Source organism: Lactuca virosa, chromosome 3, assembly GCF_052849685.1.
Source record: "Lactuca virosa cultivar CGN04683 chromosome 3, Lactuca_virosa_CGN04683_v6, whole genome shotgun sequence".
In the NCBI taxonomy this organism is placed as follows: domain Eukaryota; kingdom Viridiplantae; phylum Streptophyta; class Magnoliopsida; order Asterales; family Asteraceae; genus Lactuca; species Lactuca virosa.
Window position 1 is genome coordinate 116429630 of NC_136428.1, and position 5242 is coordinate 116434871.

Here is a 5242-nt window from a genome sequence, read left to right on the forward strand (position 1 = left end):
TTAAACTATTCTTAAATTTCACTTATGTCTACGACGGGACTTGAACCCTCGACCTCAAAAAGGAAAGACAACACCTGATACCACTAGGCTATTCATATAAATAATTAACTATTTATTCTATTAATCCACTCATATTGATCCCAACCCACTCTAGTGGAGCACTTTTTATCGAATTTTCAAAGCTAGGAAGTTTAATGTAGACGAGGTTTTTTTTTCTATTCTTTTTTCCAATTTTTATGAAATTATTTGTTACTTTTTTTTTGAAAATGCTTATTTGCGTTGATTGGATAAATTTCATATAAGGAATTCTCTTGTCCTGAACTCAATCTATAATATGATCTATTAATCTCTGACCCTAGACAAAGAAATCAGATATTACTTCCATTACTTCTAAACAACGGAATTGTTTTGATGCCGTTGTTATAACTTTTTGGGTTATTTGGTTTTTCGAAATGCCCTGATTTTGGAACTGTCAAGCCTAAAAAATCAGCTAATTTTGATGATATTGTTGGTAGATCTTCTTTCTCGATTTGCAATAGGATGAAGAATTGTAAAATGATTTCGAGGGTGTGGTTGAAAAACTCTTACATTGTTTGTAATTTGTAACTCTTTCTAACTTCTTACTAGTTTTCTAATTCCATTTTTGCCGTTAAAAAAAATCTATGACCTTAGACACAAATATATGTTATAATTTTTTGATGTTTTTCTAATTTGATGTGTATTATGGGAAAGCTTGTTTCTAATTATTTTTATTTTTCTTTAGTTTTTCTTTCCAATAGGAATGGTCACTATTTTATAGTAGAAACTGAGGAATTGAAGATGCTTTTGAATCGGATGACACTTGTTTCAATATTAGAACCCTAAATTGTGGGTAGAGATTGGTCATTTGAATAACATGCTATCCACATGAATCTCGGTAGGTTTGGCTTGGACATGAAACTTCACACAACTATCTGAATCTCATAGATTTATAATCAAATTAACCAAATCGTACACAATTTAAGAAGAATTACGCATTTTTATGATAAACTCGGATAAAGAAGGATAAAAACTAGTTTTAGAACCATAAACAACTTTCAGATGGTTTACAAATTCTAACAAGTAGATGACATGGAGAGCGGATTTTTGAGAGTCTCTACCTTATAACTTTTAACAAAAAATGTTTGCTTAAACAAAAATCTTCATTTAAGAGTATGATCTTTTAGCTTTTTATTTAAAAACAAAACTTTAGATCTAAAAACTACGTCATATAAAAAAAAACTATTGGTTTTTTATCTTATAGCTACCAGCTTGTTTTGTCAAACACAAAACATATCTTTAAAAAATTTGACAAAGATGGAAGCTCCTTATGGTAGAGAACTATGGTTGTGAAGGATGTTTTCGGGTTTGCAAGATCCATATTGATCCCACAAAAAAAAGGATAAAATTATAAGCTTAAAACCTCAAAAATTTATGATTATTTTTAAACTGATCTGGATCGGATCAAATTCACTTTTGTACGCCTTTAAAATCCCCTGTCACTTTGGATTTAGTATTTAGACAATAACCCAAAGAATAGTTTGGGCCTATTATTATATATAAAATGTAAGTTCGATTTAAGGCCCGATATATGTGTTTCAACAAATTTTGGCTTACCATAATGTAAAACTAGGAGTTATCACATCAACTCTAATAAATCAAAGTCAATTTGGCAATGTTATTATTCTTTTACTTTTAATATTTGTAATTTTGTGGTTTTTTTAGATTAATAAAATTCATGTCAAATTCTAGGTTTTTTCAAATTTTAAAATTAAAAATCTACATATGACTTCTATTTAAATATGGTAATTATTAAATGTTTTAAATATGATGAATTATAATTAATACGAATTTTCCTTACTTATTCTAGGTCCTCAATTTCCATTTATATCTCCTTGATTTGCTCAACCATAATCTTTCATTTTTTTCTGAAAAAAAAAAATTCAAATTGCATAAACCCTCATACTTATTTCTTTTGCACCAATTGAAGAATCATAAATAAAAACTTTAGGTTGAAGCTTCTCATGCAATAAGACAACCGAATTTGATTTTAAAGTTGTGTATTATTGTATTTTTTAAAAATATTAGTTTATCCCTTTAAACATTTAACACACAAGTTTATGGTTGTTGGTTAAATAAACTAACATACTTTCTTTCTTGATATTTATCTTAGATTTTTTTGTGCTTTGTTTTCTTAATTTCCTAATAAAATTTGTTTAAATATTTTTTTTTGAGAATAATAAAATAATAGAAGGTATTAGCAAACTAAATTATTTCACTATATATTTTTTAAATAAAACAATGATATTACTATGTATGATTATAGTTTTTTTTTATATCAAAATTTATATTTTATTGTACAACATAACGATTGTATCATTAATATTGAGTTAAAGCATATTGTTGATGTTTTGATATTTACACTTTGATATTTAACTTTTGTTTTAATTATCACGTGTAATACACGGGTCTCACACCTAGTAGTATATACAAAATATAACTAAATAAGAAATAGTTAATTGATGTATTCAAATATTTAATACTTATTGACAACTAACAAAGAATGATTAACAATTCGGTTTTTAATAAATTCTAACCGAAAACAGTATGCTTCATGAATTTGCATCCTCGGTGAAGTAGTCATGTATGAAACGATCATTGATAGCTTCACGGTCTATTTGTAAAGCAACTTTTCTCTTTCTCGGATATGAACTTTCTGCTACAACATTTCTTAACATTTGTTTATTTCATTGTATTTGCGACAAACATCGATGCGTTCAATGTTCGTCACCCAATCACCCAATGACAAAGATGAAGATGATGATAATGGCATTTAAATTGGAATTGAGAAATAAAGATAAAAGTATTGAATTTTGGTTAAAAATATGGTGTTCGTATGTATGAAATAAAAAAATTACATATATTAAATAATATAGCCGTTAGCTATTTAAAAGTGGGGGTGGGCTTGGTGCATTTTTGCCGCGGAATGCAGAGACACCCGGTGGTCTCCAGGAGTGGCGGGACGGTGTTTGCAAATCGCAACATTTGCTACAAAAAGATAGTTACAAATTACATGATGAGGACAATCTTTTTGTAGATTTGCAATTGACCACCCAAACTTGTGTTTTATATTAAAAGCAACCCGTGAAAAACAAAGGAATAAAAAAGAGCATGTGGAATCACATGGGCCATTAAAAACAAAAGGACTGAATCTATGAGTATCACATGGGTGGCCGCGTAACACGGGTCATACACATGACCTTCATAAAAACGGCTCTTCCACAACGTACAACCCACACAAGCATGTCTGCTAATCCACTTCTCCTCACCTCAACATATGAAGGATATCCTAACAAATGTTGATGGGTTGTTCGCTTGTTTGATAACCTCTAGGCTCGAATTGTAATCTTTCAGATATCACTTTTGAATAGGTATGTATTTAACGTGTTTGCTATAGCCTTTAAACAATTTATATATTATCATTCAGAATTAAATGATTCCGTTTTATCGAACAACCAATGCACAAAGCTTTCTCCCAATGTTATAAAAAATCTAGTGACGAGAACTTGTAATAAAATTTTATAAGAAAATTAATTGTTGGGATATATATGAAAATTATATGATTAATTATCTAATTTTAATTTGGATTCTGGTTGCAAGAAAATACGCCCAATACCAACTTGTTAGTTTGCCACCCTTTAGATTTAGTTTATCGTTTGAATCTTTACCTTGTGTTGTCATGTACCTTAAACATGGGTTTTGTTTGACGGTGAGGGACCCACTAGGTGTTTAGCTAGCCAAATTGTTTAAAGAAGATGTTCCTAGATCCCATGCCCCATGGTTTTGTTGGACATGAAATGAATGTTTGCACAAACATCCTGCCGATGGTTGATAGATAAATCTTGGAATGTAGCACATGATATTTCTTGTTTACACATGGGTAGTCTATTAAACCTACGTTATCTCCATACATGCATTTCCTTTTAAGGCTTTTTTTAAGAATTTTTTCTGTTATATATATATATATATATATATATATATATATATATATATATATATATATATATATATATATATATATATATATATATATATATATAACCCGTGTAATATATTGTTGATAAATTTAAATAATATAGATAGTAGTTATAATTAAAATATTTTAAACAAATTTATAAAAGGGTGTTTATAAAATATATATATAAAAATTGAGAACAAAATAAATGGAATAAAAGATTATTTATAATTGGTTATTTCCAACTATATTGATTACCAAACATTTTGAATTTCAAAATATCTATTAATAATGTTAATCTTGGAAAAAGAATTAAATTTAAATGTAAAAATATAGAAAAAAACATGTATCATTTTTAGAGAGTAGGAGAAAAAAATTAAAAATTATAAAACAAATGATAAGCGGCAAAATTTCTACTCTTTTATTAGAAGATATATATATATATATATATATATATATATATATATATATATATATATATATTCAAATAGGAACTCTTAAAAGTTAGGAACCATTTAGAAACTTCTAAAATTAAGAGCATTTTTGTCAATAATAAAACTTGAACCCAATTTTATAACCATTTCATTGTATTTAAATATACTTCTTTCTCTCAAAATGGTCCAAGAACAAAACCCCTTCCCCGTCTCTTTCTGCCACCTGTAATGAACACTACAAACGATGATGTCGGTGTCATCACTGCCAACGACAACCCCACCACTGCCACAGTCATCTACAGTCCCAACGTTGTTTCCACATCCACTCCTTGTTTCCTTTCTCTTTGATATTTTCTCCAGTGGAAGAGTTTAGAGATAAAAGTTCTAGAAGCAAGGTGCTTATGAAATACTTAAATGAAATAATGTTTGTTTTAAGCTGTGAATACTATGAAATAAAGTATATTTCAAGTTGTGAATATTTTGAATACCAAGAGTGGTTCTTGATCCACCTCTATCGGAATATCAAAATGATGACCTTTATTAGGACGTCGATTTACTGGACCTCCATCTGTTGGATTAGTGTCTAAGCCCGTAACCATATTTGGTAAATACTTGACCCGGTTGTGCATGGTCCTTTTGGGTTGCCTTCACCAAAGCAACTTGAGTGGAGAAATAATAGAGAAAGAGGTTATTATGGTTTATTAATATATTATAAGAATAATATATTAAAAGAGAAATCATATTTGTTTAATTAACATTGGTCAAGAATTAATTA